Source organism: Apus apus, chromosome 3 (genome assembly GCF_020740795.1).
Source record: "Apus apus isolate bApuApu2 chromosome 3, bApuApu2.pri.cur, whole genome shotgun sequence".
NCBI lineage: Eukaryota > Metazoa > Chordata > Aves > Apodiformes > Apodidae > Apus > Apus apus.
In genome coordinates this window covers 24,042,325-24,066,753 of record NC_067284.1, presented here as the reverse complement: position 1 = coordinate 24,066,753, position 24,429 = coordinate 24,042,325, and the positions used below count along the sequence as shown (strand labels likewise).

At 39.0% G+C, this 24,429-nt stretch overlaps 1 protein-coding gene across 4 annotated transcripts in view; it reads left to right on the top strand.

Annotated features, from left to right (window-relative positions):
* MLIP (muscular LMNA interacting protein) overlaps positions 1-24,429 on the top strand; it is a 104,399-nt gene that overhangs the window by 17,087 nt on the left and 62,883 nt on the right. The window lies entirely within an intron of this gene.

Genomic DNA, 24,429 nt, shown 5'->3' with positions numbered 1-24,429 from the left:
GGAGAAATGAATTGTTTACTAAAAAGTGCCTATTCTCTCTTCTTTGACCATAATGGAGCTTTGAACAAGCTACTTACATTTTCTTAACTATCTGTACAGGCAACTGCAATTTAAGTCTTTAGAAACTTTGGCATTTCAGATTATTGCAATACTATTATATTGCCTTTCGAATTATTTTTCATCACTCAGAGTTATCTTTGTGTGGAACAGCAGTATCAGCTGACACACCAAAATTTTAGATGGGAAGTTCAAGATATATGCAGATGAACATTCACAGAATATGTAGACTGAAACCTGGGCAAAGTCCCAAGAAACAGCCAGTGACATTCCTACACCTGTGAAAAGCGTTAGACTATTTTAAGAGCCACTCTTTTTGATTGATAACACAGGGGGTTTTAGTCTGAAAGAGGACTTTCAGCATGTTAAGCATGTCAATGGTATTTCTTATCTCCCTTCTCCTCCCCTCCCTAAAATGGAGCAAACAATGTCATTTAGACATCACTACTGCAGTGGGATTGACCCACACAATTTGTATATTCCTTTATTGTTGTATCAAAGAGAATAGTCTTGGAAGGTTACTCTCTTTGCTGTCTCTTCACAAAGGACACTCTGTCTACAAATAAAAGTAAGGACAGTCCTTTGTAGGAACGGCAAGGGAGTGGGTTATATTTCCCCTGATAGATGTTATTAATGCACATGGCCACACTGTGCTGCATCACCAAGAGTGATGTACCCTACCCACCTGAAGCCCCTCCTGCAGGAAAAAAATCAGACCTGTTATATGGAAGGGTAAGCTGAAGTGTGACTTGCCTAAGGCCTCATAGAGACAGAGACAGGAATCAAATCCATGACATTTGTCAAGTATATTGACCATGGTAGCCATAACAGGTAAACCCATTTGGTAGCTGCATAATTAGCTAGATACTCTGCCTCATTGCACCTAGGATTCATCTGGTATCCCTCAAGATTTTTCCCTATTGGGATGAAATGTGGAGTTATGCCAGGGTCTCAAGAAAATTCTGTACCTCCACTTGACCGCAAATGTGCACAAGACAATGAAGCTGGCTGCCTTCCCCTCCCTGCACACCCCCACCCTGCCTTTGTAAAAAGATATCCACATTTATTTAATTCAGAGACCCAGAGGGAAGTCTTGGAAGAACTTCTTCATTTTTGTTTGCCTTCACAACCTAATCCTTATGAACACAAAGGCTTAGTGTGAGGCACGCTACTGCCACACAGCAGGGACAGTTGGGTCAAAAGCCCCAGACTTTTGCTAATGTCAGTGGAAAGCAGCCACATGCCATGCAGGGCTGGTGGAGGAGCTGGTGGGGTATGTAACTTCCCAGAGTGCAGGAGAGTTTCCCAGGGTGGTCTTGCCCAAGCAGAATCTGCACATTCAAGTCCTTGCCTTTGGTGATTACGTTCAACTCAGCATTACAGGAGCAGACAGTGGCCATTTAAGAAGAAAAAATATTTAAGGAAGAGGGCACAAATCACAGCAGTAAAATCACAGCCAGATCAGTTTTGACAGTTAAAGCCAAGCTGCAAGTGAATAAGCACTCATGTGGTGGCTGCCATCCAGTCCTCGGTGCCTGTGTTTGAGTATTAGTTCTTTAGACAGACATACAAAATAATGAATAATTTTATTTTATTTATTTTTGAGAGGAGATTCATAGGCATGCAATACCTTCTGCTGATGCTTTCATTGACAGATAAGATGAAAATGACAGCAAGGGCTACTGAATATCCTGGGCTGGCTGAACAGCCTTCCTGCTGCTGTGTACCACAGCCCTTCCTCTGCACAGTGCATAGAGAACAGCTGTGTTAGGGTAGGGATGTACGAGTGTTTGTCTCAAATTTTCTACCTGACAAGAGATACCGAGCATTTCTAGGGCCCATTGTACACCAGCGGGCAGAAGCACTTGGTGCTGTCATATCAGAGCATTGCATGTTAATTGACTCGCTTGCTGTCAGTCAGGTTGCTCTTCTTCCCCATCCCAAAAACCCTGTCCTGAAGAATCTGTTAACCTTAGGATAACATATCAGCAATGTATCAAATCCGCTCTTGTGATTTTATGGCATATAGATCATTTTTAGTCTTAAATCTCGAGAAAGCTGGTCTATTCCTATTTATTTTTTCAGACTTATGCCACAATTCTGTTAACTAGAGACGGAAAAAGACAAAAAAAAGTAAACTGCTCTTACTGACCACAGCTGCAAACTAGCTTTCTGCAGTGCAAGGCAAGGAGCTGTCTCCCACTCTGGGATCTAAGCTAAAAAGCCTTGCACATTGAGAGTAAGACAAAATTTAAATGTCTCAGTCAAAATTCTGGAAAAGCTGATTTTTAGTTCCCTTGAAGTCATGGGCAACTATCAACATAAGGGCATTCAAGGGTTTTTCATATTAAAATTTCCCAAGCTTATAAATTTCAGCTTCAATGACTTCAATTTACAGTATAGTCTGAGTATATATAATACAGTATACTGTCTGAAACCATCATGACTGCAAAAAGCAGGACTTATTTTGGCAAGTCTTTGGATCCTCTGGGTTTGATCCCACCTCACACAACAGACTTGCTCGGGATGGCCATTTCTGTTTAATACAAAGGGGAAGGAAAAGTCATTGACCCCTTTTAGAAGACATCCTCCTGGAATGGAGCTGGTGAGTGGGGGGCGTCCAGCATTCTGGAGACCCAGTCATTGAATAATATGTTTACACCAACCTTAAGATGCATACCAACCTCCAAATCTCACCCTGGATTAAGAATGTGTTCTAACTGTCATCCAACAAAAAGCAATCATAAATACTGAATATTTTGAGAATATAAAGCAGCTATAATAGAAGAAGGTTTGAGCATTGGCTCTTGAAATAATGACCTCTTGCCTGGTTGGGAGATGCATGGGTTAAAGTTTCTTCAGCCACACTTTATTCAGAAAGCTTGTTTTAAAAGAAAGGCAACTGCCTTTATTACACACCTGCCATAATGTTTAGTGCTGTAACCATCTCTATATTGCCAGCCTCGTCCCTGGTGTAGTAGAAAGAATACTTCAGCTTTGCAAGTACTTGTTAAATCAAACAAGTTATAAAGAATTTAATGAGAATATTGATTGGATGCTAAATAAGATTTAGGAAGGTATTTAGAAGTGGGGTATATGCTAAAGGAAAATATTGTAAGAAATAAATAACAGTCCTTACTATAAATTCATAAATATTTGAGATAGCTAATACCACTGCTTTATAGGAGGCTGAATTGTTGCTCTGCATCAGAGTACTCTACAGGAATGGTGCAATATGGTCTATAGTGTTTTATATGGGACTATATATCAACACATAGCGTTGGCAGTAAAAAAAGTTGAAGTTGACCACTAGCTAATGACTAGCTTGAAGGTAATCACAAGCTTATCCCAGGCCTTATCAGATATTCTCAGTGATTTATGCTAATGAACAGTTTTGCTCTTCTTTTACAATTATCCATATCAAAGGAGTTAATATTACAGTGATTTTGTGGTGAAAAAGTAATTTCATGCTTTCTTTTTGTATCATGTTTGATGTTTGAGTACAGTATCATTAGCATTTCTTTTTCTCATTTGTCAGTTTTGAGGCTGTTGTTTTGTGGTGGGTTTGTTTTGTTTTGTTTTCATTACAATATTTATTGCATGAATCCAGTATGTTTTCTTGAAATCCCTGTAGAGATCTAAGGTTCAACAAAGTGCAGTAATATTGATACATATTTACATATATATAAACATGAAATTGATTCTGTTTGGAGATAATAGATGGACAGATTCCTGAAGCTATTACCTTTATACCATTAGTATTGTGTATCACTATGAATGAACCTGTCTGGCTGGCATAAAAAAACTTCACTTCTGTAACAGGCAGAGAAAGGTTATGAATTCTGCAGTATTACATCCAATAAGCTCAAGGGCTCCCAGTGTATTTTATTACAGCTGCAGTTGACTGATGGAGATTAACTTTATGCCAATCAATGTAAACGTAAAACCTGGTCTTAGCTGGTAGTTAGTATGAAGACTATTGATGTAATTCATTCATACAAAATTAGTAAGTTAATTTTTTTAGTGGTTGAGCAGCAATTTTAGAATCTGACAGATAAATACATTACTTCTGACCATCTATAATACTTGTGGTGCACTTCCAGCCACCACAGGACATGCTGTTCCTAACTTTGGACAGTGCAGAGAAAACACCTTGCAAGTGGACTGGATTTAAACTCTTTCAACATCAAAGTCCTGATCTAATAATATTGACACCTTTAGTGGTGATTCTTCAAGTCTTTTAGCACCTGTCCTCTGTCTTACTTAAGGAAATAGATATTAATGCAAAAAATATTAATTAAAAAAAGCTGCTTTTCTGGAGTCTTGTGTAGAGACCAAGTGATAATGGACATTGTACATTTAGTTCCAAATGTTGCAGATGTCTAACTTTTCTTACAGTGTAGTGTCCTATGTATGATTCAGGAGGATCTTTTAAGGGATATTTATTTTTTTATTTTATGAAGGTTGTCGCAGCTGAAAAACAGTGGTTAGACTAGAATGATGGTACAAAAGGGTTCTTTTTGTCTCCTTTATTGACGAAAAATGCAACGTAACTCTTGCTGGGGTTCTTTAACTCTCAGAAAAACTTTACTGGTAGCAAATCTGTAAAATTATTTCAAGGTCTTGTGTAAATTATAAAATATTTATATTATACTGCCATTACCATATTAATAGGTGCTATATGTGGGACTGCAAAACTGAAGTACTTTGCTAATATAAAACTGATTTGATTGTCCAACTCTGATCATTGTCAATCTTTTATAATGTCTGCATTTGGAGGACTCTTTGCTTGCAGTGCTGGAAGGTTTATTACTTACTCATCAGCTGCTTACGTTAGCCTCAGTATCTCAACTTTCAGTAGCAGAGCATTTTGATTAGTGTTTTCTAGAAAGATCTGACATAAGTTAGGTTGCTGTTGGCTGAGGGAGGTGGGTAGCATATGTAGTGCATTATCACTATACATTTTAGCTGTTAACAGTGACAGAAACAAGCTGATATTAGTACGTCTTCATAAGTGATACTGCTATTACCAGTGTCACTTGCATCATCAACTACTCAAAACATTGACCTAGGACTCTGATTTGATTTTATAATAAATTTGACATGTATTAATATACATATCACATTGACTTTTTCATGACATATTCCTTGACTGGCGTATGATTAATTTATATTGCTTCAGTTCTCCTGTTAGCATTGCCTGCAACATTGCTTTTGGAAGGCAATAATCTGATATTAATTTTGGGGCTTTTTTTTTTTTTTTTTTTTTTTTTTTTTAATGGTAGAGATAGCATTTATTGGTTTGGATGTGAAATGCCTTATAGCTATCATTTTCTTAGGAGACACTACTATACAATTAATTTAATTGCCTGCAATTCAAGATGTTATGAACAGATTCAATGTCATTCAAGGCTTTTTCCTTTTCCAAAGAGTACAAATCCATTTTGGATGTCTCCATCAGAGTTAAATATCTGGAAAGTATACATTTTATGTTGAAAATGGAATTTATGTATCATTAAAATATGCTTATAATTTTATTCCAATTTACAATTAATTATAAGATGCTGACTTATGAACATGATAACAAGCATTAAAATAGTAGGCTGCTTTAACAGCCTGGACGTTCTGGAAAAAAATGCTTGCAAACTGCGTGATCATTCAACATACAGGAATTTGCAGGGAATGTAACTGATGTAATGGTGGGAATCTGAGCTTTGAGGATTACAATCACACAAGTCCACGATGCCTTACAATTGTAGATGTCACTGGAATTCATTTGGCCTTAGATTTGTATGTTGTTTTCAGCATGCGAAAATACTATGGAAGGATAAAGTAAGTGTGGGGTTTTCTCAGTTCAGGAGCACAAGAAATTTGAACAGAAAAGATATTTTGTGAGAACTGAGAGGTGCTCGCTGACATTCGTGAGACTTTCAGGCTGGAAAGGCCATGGCTCTTAGCTCAGCATTGCCCTTGCAGTGTTCACCTTCAGGTTCCTTGGGGTCTCTTGCAATCCCCAGGCAGTGCTGCACGTGTGCTCCTTCTTCAGCTGTGGGGCCGCATTAAAAGGAAATGATGTGAGCGCCTGTCACCAGGCTTTGCACCATCTGGATGGGAGCCACCTGGGTGTAGAGGATGAGTCATTTGGTTAGCACAGGGCTGGGCTGTACTTATTAATTTAAGTGATGTGTTACACACTTCACTTGAGCTTTGCATGGCTGCTGACCCCAGCTGGTTCAGGTTTCGGGTCTGCCTGCAGTTATCACCCAAGAAAGTTATCACCCCAAAGTAGTGGCAGGGAGCTGCCTTGGGAAGCCATCACAAAATCACAGAGTGACTGGGGCTCTGATGATCATCTAGTTCAACCCCGCTGCTAAAGCAGGATCACCTAGAGCACATCACACAGGAACAGGTCCAGGCGGGTTTTGAGTGTCTTCAGAGAAGGAGACTCCACAACCTCTCTGGGCAGCCTGTTCCAGTGCTCTGTCACCCTCACAGTAAAGAAGTTTTCCCTTAGCTTGAACCTCCTGTGCTTCAGCTTATGCCCATTGCCCATTGTCCTGTCATTTGACACAGCTGAAAAGAGACTGTCCCCATCCTCCTGACACCCACCCTTTATAAGCATTTTTGAGACCCCTCCTCAGACTCTTCTAGGCTGAACAGACCCAGCTCTCTCAGCCTTTTCTCATAGGGCAGATGATCCACTCTCCCAATCATCTTTGTGGCCCTGTGCTGGTTTATTTCCGGTAGTTTCTTATCTTTAATGGACTGGGGAGACCAGAATTGGACACAGTATTCCAGATGTGGCCTCACCAGGGCAGAATAGAGGGGATCACCTTCTTTGACCTGCTGGCCACACTCTTCTCAATGCATTCCAGGATGGCATTAGTTGCAAGGCCACCAGGATACATTGTTGGCTCATGGTCAGCCTGTTTTCCACAAGGACTCCAAGGTCCTTTTTGCCAGACCTGCAAAAGGAAAAGCCAGTTGTAGAAAAGAGCTTAAACTATGGCCTGGTACACATCTGAGACTGAACCACAGGGAAGCTGGTTGCCTCGTTCCGCATTCTCAGCTGTGACTCTTTCCAAATTTAGGCCTCTAAATAGAGAACAGTTTTGTACAGGATCAGGACTGTAAAAACCAGCACACTGGATGAACCAGAGTCCCATCTTGTCTAGTGCCCTGTCCCTGTGGCTGGTAGCTGATGCCTAGAGAAGAGTGTGAGGAGGGGGCAAGTATCGTGAATTGAACTCAGATATCTTATTTTGCAGAGGAATTACAATATCTTATCATTAGGCACTGTGATGTGAGTGAGTTTCTCCTAGTGAAAGTCTTTGATGTTGTTTAAATAATTGATTATTCCCTGGGCCAGAGTGGGGGACCTAAACTGTCCTTTTCATTCCCATGTCTTGATGATTAGCCAGTCCCAAGCTACTTCTGCATTGCCTCAAATATTAGTAATTTACATGGATGTTTCTGTAGAATTTCTGTGTATTTTTAAATGAATCCACCTGTGCTACTTAATACTAAATTAGAGTGGGTTTTTTGTATTTTAACATTTTTTGTCTTTAAATGTTCTTATGATGGGCTATTTTTCCTTGAATGATTCACTTTTCCTCAGAAACTTTTAAGAACGTTTTAATGGTTCTTCAATTTTTCCTAATTCTGAACATAATTTAGCTGAGTGCTTGAAAATATTTACATTTGATGGCAAGAACTAACAGCAAAATATTATTTAGTGCCTTTTTTGTGCACTCTCTTCTTTGCACACTTTGCACCTTTATTTTATTTTAGATTTTGGTTTTCGGTAATCGTATTGTTATTTTGTAATGAAAAAAGAAATAATGTCTATATATTGAACTCACTCATTAGGCTCCCAGGAGTATGATTGATAACCTGGTTAGTAGACATGGTGTGGGTGCTGCAAAAGTGTGAACTCTATCTGAATATAGAACCATGAAGCTTTACCAGAGGGCTTAGCTGGCCCATCACTTGCTATGAGGAATGGAGTGTATAAATTTTTTTACCCAGTCTATACTAAGTGTGTATTTGTATACTAGTTGTTTTAAAGGGGTGACAAACAGCAAGATAAGCTAAATATATTAGAAGTGATGCAGAATTTAATGCTGCTGACTACAAAATGCTGTAAAAGAGTTTTTCATGTTTCAGGCTTTTTTTACCAGATGATGGAAGGTGCTTGATTAACATATTCAAGTGAGTTGTCCCTTGTTAGTAGAGACACCTTCTCATGCTCCCAGTGAAGAAGTAATGGTAGGCTGTTTAAATAAACCCATTTTCTTCATGGTAATTGTTTTATTTTGCAGTTGCAGATGTCCAACAGCCCATAGATGGCTGGTTCACTATCTGTGCCTCCCCTGAGAGATAACAACCTTTTAAAATAGACTTGCAATCATGTGCACATTCTCCAAGAGAGATAAGCTGCGTTTGGATGAGAAAAGCAACTTCTAAAGTGTGCTGCTTAGGTAATTATGAGGGCTGAAACATGCTGATCATTTAGAATTTAATCTTTTGATGTGTTATAGTATAAGTCTTGTGGGACCATGCCTTTGATTAGTTGTCATGGTATTAAGTATTTTTTTAAGTAGGCAGGTGCAAGCATAGAATCATATCATAGAATGGTTTGGGTTGGAAGGGACCTGAGAGATCATCTAGTTCCAATCCCCCTGCATAGGCAGGGACACCTCCCGCTAGATCAGGTTGCTCAGGGCTCCATCTAACCTGGCCTTATCACAACACATTTCATTTTTCTTTTTATGTCATCACAAAAATGTCATAAAAATTCGCTCAAAATCTAGATTTTTCCTAGGTAGCCATTAAAACCTCGGGAGTTTCATGTGAGCAAGGCCTACTTTACTTTAATATGACAGTTTATTTCAATAGGACAAGCATCTAGTCTGCTGACATAGCTATTTGCAAAAGCAAATCCCAAATTCTTGACACTTCACCTCCACCCACATAGCATTCTCCTGTCTTTCATTTTACAAACACACACATACACACACTTACTACAGAAAGCATGCCAAAAGCCCCTTAATCCTGATATCTTTTGAGGGTCAAGTAAACCAGAGGGAAGTGTAATGAGTGCAGTAGTTTGTGCCCTAGGTAGCAGAGAGGGAGCTCTGAACCAGACTTGATTTTCTTTTTGTAGCAAAAATCCTCTGCATAAGCTTTTTTTTTTTTTTCCCCTGTCAAATTCTGCCAGAATAGCTATGGGCCAGTGTAGCCTTAAATCTTGTGTTTATTTATCATTAGCAAGAAGCAAAAAAAAAAAAAAAAAAAAAAAAAGCCTGGCAATTACCTCATGTTTATCTGTGACCATGTGTGTTCCTCAAATGCATTGTTTTGGGAGAAGATTAAAGGCTGCTGACAACCCCTCAGCCCAGCCCATCTGCAGCCTTCTGGCTTGTTTGTGAATGTCAGGTGCTGCACTGGGTCTCAGCTGCTTGCTGGTGAGAGGCAGGTGCCAGTGAGCACTGCAGAACAAAAGGTGTCCTCTCAAAGTTGCCAAAAGCTCCTTGCTCACTCTTCAGATCCTTCACCCAAAGCCTTATTATATCTTCAGAGTATTTGTGCCCTTTGCTTCCCTACGGGAAGGGCTACAAGGATGGTTAAGGAACTGGAACACCTGCCTTACGAGGAAAAGCTACGAGACCTGGGGCTTTTCAGTCTAGAGAGGAGAAGACTGAAGGGGGATCTAATTAATGGGCATCAAGAAGGCAGGGACAAGCTCTTTTCTTGTGCCCTCTGATAGAATGAGAGGCAATGGAACTCAAGCACAGGAATTTCCACCTCAACATGAGGAAGAACTTCTTTATTGTGAGGGTTAGAGAGCACTGGAACAGGCTGCCCAGAGAGGTTGTGGAGTCTCCTTCTCTGGAGACTTTCAAGACCTCTCTGGATGCCTTTCTGAGTGATCTGCCCTAGTTTTGGTTTTTTTTTGGTCCTGCTCTGGCAGGGGGGTTGGACTCGGTGATCTTCGGAGGTCCTTTCCAACCCCTAATATTCTGTGATTCTGTGATTCCCCACCCCTGGGAGGTCATACCACCATTGTAATGTTCAGTTTGACATTTCTGGCTAGGAAAAAAAGATACTGAAGGAAAGCTGCAACCTTTGGCAATTTGTTTTCTGATGCTAATGGAGGAAGAAATCTTCCAAAGCTTATGCTGAAAGACAGTGCTTCTCTGAGAAAGAGACATCTGAAAACAGCCTGGTATTTGGGGCATTTATCAGAGCTGTAGGAAATTTGGGTTAACATTGAATCTTGTTTTCAAACATAGGCATATTCAAAAGCTGTTTTCTCTCTCTGTCCTGGTATTTCTACTTGTCTGTCCATCCTGGATGCAAGGAACCTTCCAGATGAAGCATGAATAAAAGCAAATGTGTTCTGTTAAAAGATTTTGTTCAAGCAAACTGACTTTTTTATGTGGAAGAGAATACTTAAATGAAAAATTCCTGGTCCACTTCAGATCTGCAAAGGAGATGGGATTTTCTATGTATAATGGCACATAAAGCCAGCTGAGGCAAAACCACATGTGACAAACACAGCATTTGACTTCTACTGAAGTTACAGGTAACCTTTTAAATTAATGAAATTTTACCAGCTAGTAGTATATTCAGTAATTTCCTACAAAGATATTTTCTGGGAAGCAGAGGAAAAATTAGTACTTGGTACAAGAGATCTTCTGAGTCACTTCCAAAAATAACTTGTTTCATTTCCTTCACTTTCAAACATTTTCTTAAGTGCCAGTTTCTGACTAGTTAACAAACAAGACCTAATAATAGGCAAGACTAACGCAAAATCAGAGACTGGATCTGTGAGGCATGTACCACAGGAGGTCACTTTTTTTTTTTTGTAAAATGCATGTCATTTATTACACTTCCTTTAAAAGTCAGAGAACGAGCACTTCCGAGAAGAGGACTGATCCTGCAGGCACATCTGTCTTGTACGTTTCTTGAGTGCCTGAGCTCTCCCACTGACCTGTAGTCTCTGCTGTAATCAAAACCTCAGCTGGATAATGCTGGCAAGACTGAGCTCCTAATCACTTTTTTTTTCCTGAGGAAACAGCTGTAGTCAGTAGGGACATAAAATCTAACACTATGAAAAAGACAGAATTTGACAGGAGTACAGAAATGCCCTTTCCTTAAAAATTAAGTTAAGGCAATTTTAATATAACCTGAAGCTTTAGTACAAAGTGTGCATAAATACAATTACATTGGACTGGTTATGCATTTGTTGTTAAGATGTTCTTAATGCATGGCTTACAGTTTTAGGGGGTTTAAAAGTTTTAATTTTTATTTTTTATTTTGAGTCTAGATATGCTCTATATGTAAACCTGTGAAGCTTTTCATAAGACATTGATTATGAAGCTTTTAGATTGCATGATGCCTTGTGCATACAGATGTGAGAGCTTTATTAAAAATGCTAGTGATTTCTTAATATTGTTCACAAGACTTACAAAATCTCTGGGATAAAGAATCCTACTAAGCGTTATTTGCTGGAACATGAGGAATTTTGTTAAGTACAAACCTGTTTATTATCTGTAAATCTTCTTCCTTGTCAAAATATTGGGTGAAAAGGTAATGCATGAGTTATAGGTTCTTTTGTGTTGAATTTAAATTAAGGATATATATTTGGTGTCTGTTTTAATGATTCTTGCTAGTAGAAATTTAAACTTCAGCTAATACCTCAAAACAACAAACTGATAACTGAAATGCTTAAGTTTTTAAATTTTATACTAACCTCCTAATTTATATATTTTGAATTGCAATCTTCATTTCCACCTGAAAAATGTTTTTCAGGAGATGGATTGAAAATAGATAGCTCTGTTGGTAGCAAACTGTGCATATATAATACTATTTTCTGGAGTTTTGAAGATTACTCTAACCCAAAGTTGAGTCTGTTCTTGACATAATGTACATTGCTATAATTGGGAGCAGTCTGATAAATGGTACTGCTGTATTACATGTAATGAAAAAAATAATCACAACCATTCTCATTAAGTTTTCAAAATTCAACTTATCCCAAGTAACTCTCAGCTAAGTACAGTCTAAAGTGATCATAAAAATATCAGCTTTTTTTCTAAAGTCTTGCAGGGCTCTCCTCAATCCAGACACTTTAGAACATTGCAGTAAGCAAGCAATGTTGGCCCTGAGTCTGGCAGCTGTCCTTTAGAGGGCTGCAGAGTCACCTGCCACTAAGGCAAAAGGAGTAAATGTTCCCTTGAGAGGGCACAGCATTTGGAATATAAAACTTACAGTTTGAAACACAAAGTACGTGTCTTGCTAATGCAAAAACGTAGCACAAGATAATGTTGACTTAAGAACACTCCTAACGTAACCAAAATGCTAAACTGCTGTACAGAAGGAGAGGAATAATGCATCCCATGTGACATATGTTAGTCACATCACTTACTGCACAACTTGAGGGTAACCAGTACTCCCACGTGATGGATGTACTTTAAGAATCTATATGAAATACTTTGGAAATACTGTCAGGGTCAGCTTTGAATATACTGAGTTTATTTTGGGGTATTATAGGAAATACAGACTTTTTGGTTACAAAATCTCTGTAATTGTAGTTCTGGCAAAAAAACTAACTAATGGCTTCTGTAATCGAAAGCTATGATTATTATATCCATGCTGTGATTATAATATCCATGCCTTGCTCCAGTTGTTTTAGATTGAAGAAGCAACATGAGAGTATGAATGTGTAGGAATTAAGTCCTGAATCTACATTCTTGCCACTACATGCACTTCTTATATTGGGAACTTCTTAAGAAAAATTAGTATAAAGTAAATGACAGCGTGCAGATTTTTGTTTGTTAAAATTAAGTCCCCTGCCCTTTTTATAATGGCTGTGATCCTTTGTGTTAGTTCATAGTGTTTATAGAGATGGTATTATCTACACGTTTTCAGCTGAATGTCTAAGGTATTCTTCAGAACACTGACCAGGTTTTGCTTAAATTTGGATATCTCTTCTTTAGAAGCCATGCAGGGAGGAAGGCTGGAACTAGATGAAATGTCCTTTCCAACCCAAACCATGCTATGATTCTATGTAAACACTATTTGACATAACTTAAAGGTAAATAGCAAACTGGAAATGAAGGGGAGAGAGACTGAGAGAAACCTAAGCAAGAAGAGATTGATTGGTAAGGACAACACAAAAAGAGGTAGGAAGGTAACACTGGTCAGCAGATGTGTTGATTGACACTGAAATATAAGACCAAGAGCATGAGGCTAGAAAGAAGGAAAACCTGATTTTGAAAGAAAAAAATAGAATTTATGTCTTTCTTCTACCAGGAATATGATTTGAACAGCAAAACCAGAACTTGGGTAAAGACAGCCATCTGACTAGGATAGGCCTAGTGATGAAGAGCTGCTGGACTGAATTCAAATGGGAACTTTGATAGATGCTATATGTCATCCCTTGGTACAGAATCCAGAGGGGAGAGAGTTGTCCTAAGTTACATCTGCCACATGTTACTTTCACCAAAACTAGTCAAATAAAGTCACACAGATGTAGGATATCTAGGAATATATGGTGAAGAAATTGCACTTACTCATGGACTGTCAGAATATTTTAATATAGATAAGGTTATAGGCAATTACACAGGTCTGCACAGGAAGCCTGCGGAGAAGTATAGATTTTAGTTTGCAGGCTGCTCAGATTTGTTGACTGAAGAAATTATGCTTGTTCTTGGTACAAAATGTACAGTCTGCTGTGGAAAATCTACTCCTATTCTTTCTCCTACACTCTAAAACATCTGAGGAATGGTACATGGCTGTATTTAGCTGAATGGTTATGCCAGAGTGCAAAACTCAAAATGTTTTTAAGAGACAAAGTCAAGTTTGTAAAATGACAATTCTTCACACAAATGCTTTTGTTGGAAAAAAAATTGCAATTACTTTATTGAAACAAATGTAGCTATTCTTCTAAATATATAAAGTAATACAAAAATGACCCTGGTCCTATAAACATGCAGTTTTTCTGACATCTGGGAAGGCTCAAATTAAATATTTAAAGACAGTTACTTTTAAATGATCAGCACAGAGAAGAAAATGAGATCCTAACTTTATCATCCTGCCCTCCTGGGAACCTGCAGAAAAAGCCAACAGCCCTACCTTTTTTGTTTATTAATAGCTGAGTGCCAGAATAATTACCCTTTGTAGCCAGCATTCTTCTGAGCCCACACAGACCTACTCAGAAAATAGCTCATTAAAAGGACCTCTGAAAATCCTTGCTGAGAAGGAGAAAATAATGACCTCTTCTTCAGTTTTATCACACACATTTCTCCACTGCTTAGTGTTATTTTTTCATTTATCTCCCAACTGTGCTCTGCATGCTATGGACAGCAGCCTGGGGAAAGAGACATCTGAATTGTCAGCCCACTGAGTTTTATTAGCAGAGGACAGGTAAGAATGCCTGTAGATGGGTTCATATTGATTGTTTGTTAAATCCCTTGTACAGATAAATGTAAAGGGTGGTGGAGCTTCTGATGGGAAGCCTATTCCTGGTTATGAAATAATCAATTTCTTAATTATTAAAATACCCACTGTCTCCTTCTACTGTTGGTTAAAAAGCTGAAAAATTGGTGTCTGTTATTTTCCAAAATGCCCTGTGTATCCCTGATGTATCATCAATGAGAACTCTGTTCCTTTCCTATGGAAAGGAGCGGAGAGATCTTGGCTAGCTGGTATTATAAGATTTTCACTACTGTCTGCTGAAATGACAACAGAAAAGAAAAACAAAAAGTCAGGAAATAAACTTGAATTTCTCAGTCTGATAGTATATGAGTGAACAGAGACAAAGATTTTAAGTTGCACTTCATGAAATCTGTCAAAGCATCTATTTAAAAAAAAAAAAGCAACACAAAAACCTAATCTCTGCTTGATCAGAACAACAAAAAAATCCAGATGCTAGATGTTTTTTTCAATCTGGAAAATAGTACTTGAGAGTAAATCACCATAAATTAATGATACAACCCTAAAAAATGAATGAAGTGTTATTACCTGTGATTGTTGTCTGGCTGCCAGGTGCACAGCCTTTGAAAATTTCAGCTATACAACTCTGTGTGTTTCTTAATATCTTTTGGATGTTTGTTCCAAAAATATAGCTTCTTAGTAAGACCAATGCCCAGACACAAGGAGGTATCTATTGAAAATGTCATGCTTCAGAGACTGAAAAGAAAATGGAAGTTTTATAGTAATGGAAGAGTCTGAATACAGGAGGCAAAATAGAATCTGTGCTGCCAAAAGGAAATTGCATCAACTTTTCCCAATGATTTTTACATGTAAAGTTACTGTTCAATTAAACCAAACTGGGCCAAAATATTTTAACATTCAAGAAACCTTACTTTTTGTGATTTTCAAAATAAAAATATATTTTTAAATGAAGCTGAAAAAAATATGAAAAAAATTGAACATACTTTTGCCATCAGATATCTGAGAATAGACAGAAGCAATAGAAGAGGGAAATGAGAGGAAAAAGAAACTTTTAGGGAGCAAGAAATAGTCAAAATGAGCGAGGAGACTGCAGTAAGTGAAAACCATATGCATATGGCACTTACAGAATGTGTGTGGGTAACAGCATCTCTGATTTTTTGGTATTTGGTGAGAGTTGGGTAGAGCTGGACATCTGGGGGCAGAAGGTGATGACAGGAGCTGTTAACCTGGGGCAGAAAGAATGGGCACATTCAAGTCACCCAGATGTAGCTGAAGTTTCTGGGTAGGGAGAAGCATCCAGGTGATTGAAAATGACTTGTATCTTCTGGAAAGAGGTGGTTTTCTTTGACGAGAGTGCTGGATTTGTGAATGAATCTGAGTCTGAACCTCTGGTCCTTCTGGTTTGGAAAGATTTATTTTATTATTTTTAGAGTAAGTGCTACAATAGCAGGTAACTGTGGTATAAAGGGCCACATTGTTGATTTCTTTCTGTCAGACTTAGATGATAGAGTTGTTCACACTCTCCACTGAAGTGTTTTGTATAGAGTTATACCTGGGAAAACACAGAGAAACTGCCAGTGTTGCTGGGAACACTGAAATGCTGCTGAAAGGCTCTTCCTAACTGCAGATTTGCAGCAAAGCACCGAGAGCCCCAACATTCAGCACAACCTCAGTAGAGTCCGTGAGGGATTTCACATGCAACTGTTAACCTGAAGCTGTTTTAAACATAACTCAGCTGCTAAAGTGAGGCTGTACCAGTTCTCCTTCAATTGTGTGTCAACAAAGTAGGAAGGCAGTTCTTCAAAAATGAGCCTAAAATTTGCACAAGTGTGAATTACTAAATCTCATTTGCAGTGTCCAGAGCACTACCAAGCCTCAAGGGTGTGGTGAAAGACCAGATACCTTGTGCAACTTACATGAGCTAGAGAAACACACAGAGAGATGAAAAAATGTTAAACTAATGTTAAGTATTAGCAGTCTAATCACAGAGTTATAATGTTGTCAATTTCCTTTCCCCGACAGGTCAAGTTGGAGGCACTCAAGACAACTAGTATTTATCTTTTAATTAGCCAAGCTATTATCGTTATTAGAATAAGGCTGTTCTTATTCACAGCGGATAGCTATTCACACGGTGCATTTAGTTACTCATACAGGTCTCTTGTACGCTCGTGCACTAACTGCTAGCTACCCAGCTGGAGCCACAGCTGGGAGGGCAGCGCTTTGTGCGGAAGTAGAAGGTTCTACTGCTATGCCTTTGGCTTCTAGGTGAGTGGTCAGAAAGTTATGTTAGGGGCCTCTTGTTTCTTCCTATATGTGCATAATCCTGCAGTCTTTGTCCATCTATAACAGCTATGACCTTCTCAGATGAAGTCTAACTTGTTCACTGCTGATGCCAGTGTGTCCTGGTGGCCTTGGGCAGATTGGGCTGACTGGATATTCTGAATTGATCCTGTCTTGTGTATTCAGCAGTATGTGGGGCTTATGCAATGTTTACTAGTCCAGTTACAGTGATACCAGCTGGTCCAATTATTATAGCTCCTTCTCAATAGTTATGCAGTTAAAACTGACCTAGCCTCACCTTCTAATTTCTACTTTTTTTTTTTTTTTTTTTTCCCCTATTAATTTTTATGGAAGCTGCCAGCATCTGTAGTTTGCAGAGATGTCTATGATGTTGATGGTGGGGCTTACTTCTTTGGCACTTTTAGTCCACTTGAAATTATTTTTATACATTTACTAACAGTTCTCATATTCTTTCCTCATTTGCCAGTGAATTCTATGCTATGTCCACATTCTACCATGTTTTATATGTTTTACATATGCTGACTACTAATTCTTTGCTTCCTGTGATATCTAGAGGAACAATCAGCACACAAGGTTGCATTCCAGTAGTGAGGAATAAATGATTATTAATGATCTGTGCTTGTAGCCCTCAGGCCTCTATAATATACTTGCATTTTCAAGGCTTCTGCTATTACATTGTACTTGTACTTTTGGAAGCATCTGTTAAAATCCCCTGGTTTTCTTCAACAGCCTCCGAGCTATGGTTTTCTGATAACATGACATGCATTTTATTAGTACATACATGTCCTTTTTCTGGAGTCACTCAATAGTTCACTAACAAAAAGGTCCATTAGAAGACACATGCAGAGATACCTATAGACACAGCGTGCTGGGCAGCACCTACTCCCAAAGTGTACTGCCTGCAACCACACCACTGGTCTGCTACCAAGCTTGCTTTGCAGTGCGTCTTTGAAAGGGGAACTGCTGGGGTGCCCATTTCTGGAGGCAGCACCATGTGGGCTTAATACTCCTTCTGTTGTGAGGGCAGGACTGGCAGTGCCCAGCGGTGCAGTGGGGAAACCTCAGCCCATGTCAGGCTTAGGTCTGTGTGGAGGGAGCAGGTGTGGCTGAAATCCCTCTTGTCCTCAACCACTCAGACATCTTGAGAAGCCAAAGGGCAAATGGCTGATGCATGCTACTGCAAAAAGAAAGGTTCTTGCTAGCATCATCCCACAAGACTAATCTCTCAGCTCTGACAGATGTAAAGTCAGGATTTATTTCTATTCCCTGTGCTTGATTTGAAAATTACACCTGCTTACTGATAGATGCAGCTTTTGGGACGAGAAAATTAGGGGAATTACGTCTTACACGTTAATGAGGTTGTGCCCAAGACTGCTGTGAGGATAATAGCAGCACTCTGGGACTCTCTTGCAGGGCTGAAACTGCAAGAAACTTTTACAGGAAAAAAAGAATAAATTCAGGTTAGTTTTCAGTTTCTGACTGAATAATTAAGATGGAGTTATTCACAAAAGACTAGAATTTGGGGCTCTGTTGTGCATCGCTGCTGTTATGCTGATGTGACTAAGCACGCAGCAGCCTTTTTGTTGCGCAGAAGTATCCCTACAGTGTGTAAACATGTATCATGTGTATCAGTGTGTGAATGTCTCTGTATATACACAAGTATGGATACTCCACACACAAACTCAAGCCTCTACAACCTTGTAAGGACCTATGTTTAGGTGCAAATATTTTTGTGTATTTACAAGCAGTGGACTTGGTCTGAAGTTTCCTACTTCTGACCACTAAATGTATTTGGTAAGTGGTCTGTGTGCATCCTAGACAGCACAAGGTTTTTGGTGCTGTTGTTTGGGTTTGGTTTTTTGTTTGTTTGTTTTTGTTTGTTGGTTTGTTTTCTTTAATTTTCTTCTGCAATCATCCTTTAAACTTTTTTGGTCTAATTTTGCTAATTCTTGACTGCCTTCTATGCAAGACCAGATGGCAAACCTGGCCGTACCTAAAAAAAAACCCTGCAGCAATATTTCTAGGTAATTTCTGATTGATCCACCCAGTGTAATGAATACAGGACAGACAGAAGGAAATGGTCATTACCTGGAGGCAGTCTGGGTGTGGGACTGCCTAGCTGGAGGTTTGTGTATGGGTGATGGACTGGAGCAGCTTGGGATGTTACAACAGAGGTCTTTTTAGCTCGGAAGTTCTTGCTTCCTTGGAGGTTTAGGAGACTGAAGCAAATAAAGGCTTTGAGCATGTCAGTGATCCTAAAACATGACCTAGAGACCCAGGTCACCTTAGGGTCTAATGTTTTATGATCATCTAGTCAGACTGCATTTAATTAAATCAATTAACATACCAGGCAAGGTATTTTACTCCCCCTTTGCAAAGAAGGAAACTAAAGGTTATCTTTACTTACTTTTCATCATGCTTAGCTGCGTATATATAGGCTAGTATGAAAGAGCAATTATAGTTGTATATATGCTGGTCTGAAGAGCTAATTAAACTTATTATTGAAAAGAAACACTTCAGCTGTATGAGATCTTGCATTTTGAATAACAGATTAAAATGTTATATTATTGTTCATTTGTGTTTTCTACTGCTTCACAGTCATTAATTTTCAAAAGATATTTGTGTGTGCATTGTAGCGTGTGCTGCTGTGTCGAAAGAAGCAAAAGTGATTCACTGAAGGTGATACAATGGACACATCACAGGGCTAGGGGAACAGCTTGGGGAAGATCCTGGACCACAGCTGTCAGTAATTTTGGCACAAACCTCAGCTGGGCTGTAATTTCATCCTGGACTTTTGGAGTGGATTTAGCTTTTCTCCCTGAAGTTTCACAGATATAAATTTGGTGTTCAGATGATAATCTGCTGCTGTTTGTAAAGGTTTTAGATAAGCCAGAGCTCATATTACACATTAATCAGCTAATCTATATCAGGTTACTGTGATAGCTATAACAAGTCAGGATATGAAGATATGCTCAGGATTCCGACATCTCATTAACTGATAATTGTATCTGTAGTAGACTAGCTTTTTTCTCTGTCTCAAGGAGGAGACAATGTCTCTTCTGTCATTTGACTTTCGTCTAAACACAGAAAAGGAGTTAAAGGAGAGGCTACACAGCCCAGGCTCTATTTTTTGGGTGGCCCCTCTCCCCGGCTGGGCCAGCGGCATTAGCTGTGTGCTGTGATTTAGGGCTATATTTATCCCACAGGAATTGGGGGCATGTGAGTTTGTGCTCTGACCAAAACAGCACTTCAATCAACATGTTTCTATGTCAGAATGAACACACTTGTTATTTTGGTGTTATTAATGCATGTATTTAATTTTATGTCCTTTAAATAACTAAATAAACAGTCTCAAAAGGAAGTACTTGATGTTTCAAGACTGAGGTCTTCTCAGGGTCTCATTTTATTAGCAAAATTACTTACATTAGCAAATCAGTGGAAGAAGTGGTAATGTGAACCAGCATATTCAGTTTCACTTTAGCAATCTGTATTCCAGAAGGAAATCCTGGGAAGCAATCAGTGACAATGGGACCTCAATTTAAATTACAAAATAGGCAGTATGCTGAATGCATGTGGAGCATGTGAGAGATCAAATACAAGTGTTCATTTGTCTTCATAAGGTAACTGAGAGTGTAAAAATGTACTCAACAGGTAAGGACTGTAGAAGCTGTGGTAATGAAAACAATAATTGATATAATTTAAGTTACTATCCCCAGGGTAGTTGTAAATTGATGGTATTAATTATGCAACAAATCTGTTTGTGAATTGATGCCGTAGGAAGTCATGGAAGTAATCTAGAATAACTTTCTCCTTTAGAAGCTATTCAGCAGTGTGTTGTGCTACAGCCTGTAGCCCCCAGAGGATATTCAAGGTTTATTGGTATTAAACTCTATAATTTGTGTTCTTCAATGAACTCAGTAACATGAAAGGATGCAATTAAAAACAACCAGTTACTTCATTGTGCATAAAGTTGATTATATCATATAAACCAGAATTCTGTAGTATTCACTTGAATAGATGTTGCACATGGTATGTTTCTGTCACTGTAACTATTGATTCAAATGGATTACAGTAGCAGGGAATGTATAGCACTGATTTCCTTCTGCTGGTACTATTGGATCTAGAGAAAAGAGGATAATCTGCAAGAAAGTTACACATATATTTTAAAGATATTTTTATTTTAATGTTCTTTCTCTGTTATTTACCTCTGCATGTCAGAGTGGCTTTTAGTAGATATAATTAAATCTGAAAGTGTACCTTGTTAATTTATTTAAGTTCTTCAAGAACAGAAACATCAGCCAGAGACACACAGTAAATCAGCTGAGTAGATGAAAAAAGGTGCAAAAATCCTTTATCTACCTTAAAAAAAAATAAAAAAGTATGTCATGTTCTGCTTCGCGTTGTCCTGTTAAAATTTTAAAATGTCAAAGATTTTGTTTTTTTTTAACATCTGTAAAATGACAGCAACCACTTATAAGGTGGTTTTAAGCAAGATATTTTTTCCTCTTTTGTTTTCCCCAGTGGAAACATTTAGGTTTTCTGACAATTTTTTTGACATTTGCTCATCATTGAGGTTTGTCTGGATTGCATCACCAGTTTTACCTGCTCGAAGTTCCTGTTTCCCACACACTATGAGTGAACCTAAGTGGAGTGGCTTCCTCCACACTGCCTTATGCAGTATCTGGCAACTTAAAAGTTTCTGAAATGCAGTAATTCCATTTGATGGTTTGTACTTTCTGAACTCCAGGAAAAATAAAATACACTAGGGGAATAGAAATAATACCATGCTTTAGTGGCATCTTCTATCTGAAAAAAATATTCTAGTTTGCACATCTTTATGTGTAATTTCCAATCTTAGTTTCATCTTGCAAGCAATTTTTATGGTTATTTCCACAATGTGTTTAGGTCATATACAGCAAGGTTTTCTTCATGTATTGTTTAACTTTTCCATCAAAGCAATACAATTGGAAGTGCAGGGTAAGACACAGTATAGAAATGGATGCTGGCAAGACCTTCTCATTACTATATAATGGCCTGAAGCCTTACAACTTTTTTTTTTTTTTTCTGTATTTCCTCATTGCAAGTATGCAGATAAATACTGGGAGTTTAGCAATGCTAGCACAATTGGTTGGAATTTCCTATTAATCTATTTGTGTGGGGCCTTGTTATTTGCACACTTTTTCTTTCTCTCTTCCGTTTCTTTTTAAAAGCAAAGTTTTGTGCTCTGACACAAGAGTACTAGATCCAAAACAACTGATGTCAGGTGTCAAGCAAGAGCATGACGAGAGGGTGAAGCAGAGCAAGAAAACGTTAGTGAAGATGACTGAGGTAGCTAGAGTCACTAACTGTATTTCCTAGTTAGAGAGAGGAGATGAAAACACAGCTGCAGGCCTGCAGGAAAGCAAAGGCCATCTCTAGCTGATTTCATTGGAGACACAGATGCTGTGTAAGACTGTCAGGGACAGTGTCAGCTGTACAGGTTACAACCTCCCTGCTACACGTCACACTAGACCAGGCTGCACAAAGCCTCATCCAACCTGGCCTTGAACACCTCCAGGGAGAGCATCAACAACCTCCCTAGTCAACCTATTCCAGTGCCTTACTACCCTCATGGTGAAGATTTCTTCCTGATATCTAACCCAAATCTACCCTCTTTCAGCTTTAAACCTTTATTACCTGCCCTTGTAAAGCATCCCTCCCCAGCTTTCCTGTAGGCCCCCTTCAGGTACTGGAAGGCCACTATAAGGTCTCCCTGGAGCCTCCTCTTCTCTAGGCTGAACCCAACTCTCTCAGCCTGTTTTCATAACAGAGGTGCTCCAGCACTTTGATCATCTTTATGGCCCTTCTCTGGACCTTCTCCAACAGGTCTATATCTTTCCTGTGCTGAGGATTCCAGAGATGTACACAGTATTCCAGGTGGGACTCACCAGAGCAGAGTAGGGGAGCAGAATCACCTTCCTCACCCTGGTGGCCCTGTTTCTTGAAGAGCACTTTTGGGTACAGCAGGTGCTTGTGTGGAGGCTGCATCCCTGGCTGTGCTGCAGGGACTGGTGGCTGTTTGCCAATGGGTATGTCCTTGAGTATTGATGTTATTCTTTTGACTTGTACCAGGAACAAGGATCAAGTGTTTACTGTGTCAGTTATTAATATTTTAAAATTGTGTGGCTGCTTTATGAAAAGCAGTGATCAGATTCAGGTACCTTGGCTGCTGAGAGGACAGAGGTGTTTTTGTCCCTCAAACAAAATAACATCCAGACCTCCTGTCATGGTGGAGCACTTAGCAACCACCCTTTTGCTACTGATTTAGGCCATGCATGATATATTCCAGTGCTTGGCCACTTGTGTGAAGTGGAAGGGGGAAAGTAGGAGACTGCCTTGTCCCTGGACCCTTGCAGGGCACACTTCTAACTGGGTAGCAGGTCTGCAGCATAATGTCACCTACTTGTGTGAATTTGTGAATATAAAGACCCAATTTCAGAACCAAGATGGCTGTCATTTATTCAGATTTTTCACTCTCAAACATCAAAACACTTTATTCTTTCAGAATTAATGGTGGATACATGGAGATTCATTCTGAGCGTGTTTGAGAAAGCAGAGTTCTCCTAAACATTGAAGCCAGTCCAGAGGAGGGCCACAACGATGATCAGAGGGCTTGAGCACCTCTCCTGTGAAGACAGGCTAGGAAAGTTGGGGTTTTTCAGCCTAGAGAAGAAAAGGCCCCAGGGAGACCTTATAGCAGCCTTCCAGTACCTGAAGGGGGCCTACAGGAAAGCTGGCTGCTTGTAAGGGTGTGTAGTGATAGGACAAGGGTAAATGGTTTCAAACTAAAAGAGATTATTTATATTACATATTAGGAAGAAATTCCTGTGAGGGTGGTGAGACACTGGCACAGGTTGCTCGGGGAAGTTGTGGATGCCCCCTTCCTTGAAGTGTTAAAGGCCATGTTGATGGGGCTTGGAGCAGCCTGGTATACTGGGAGGTGTTCCTGCCCATGCAGGGGGGTTGAAACTAAATGATCTTTAAGGTCTCTTCCAACCCAAATAATTCTATGATTCTGTGAAATAATAGAGAAAACTGCTGCCAACAACAGTTGGCAATGTTGGTATAAATAACCTGCCTTTGTTTTGCTCCAGCTGTCAGTGGAAGTAACTAATATTTGCTTAGATTTTTTTTTTTAAATGAAAATCTGTATCTATCATTTTTAATGTTCCAGCCATGAGAAGAATGAGTTATGTATTCCATAATCCTACTCTGTTCCATAATTGATATTTACTTATGGATGCAAATTACAAAGAAACATGATGAGAGCCATAGCTCTCCAAATTGTTTTGCTTTAAACAAGTAAGAAAAAAAAAAAAAAAGAGTCAAAGCCATGGTCTGTTTTTTCTCAATGATTCAATGCATTTCAAGGTTCTGCATGTTAGAGTTTATTGAAAACAGAATTAACTGCCAAGAGCTTTAAATAAGATGATAAAAAAGGGAAAATCTATGCATTCCATAGTTTTGAATCAGAAAGAAGGATTTTCTACACCAACCAGTACAGGGCAAGTCAACATATCAGGGTCAGTGGTTTAGAATGTGGTTCCCTTTACTTACCTGGCCAAGGCCTTT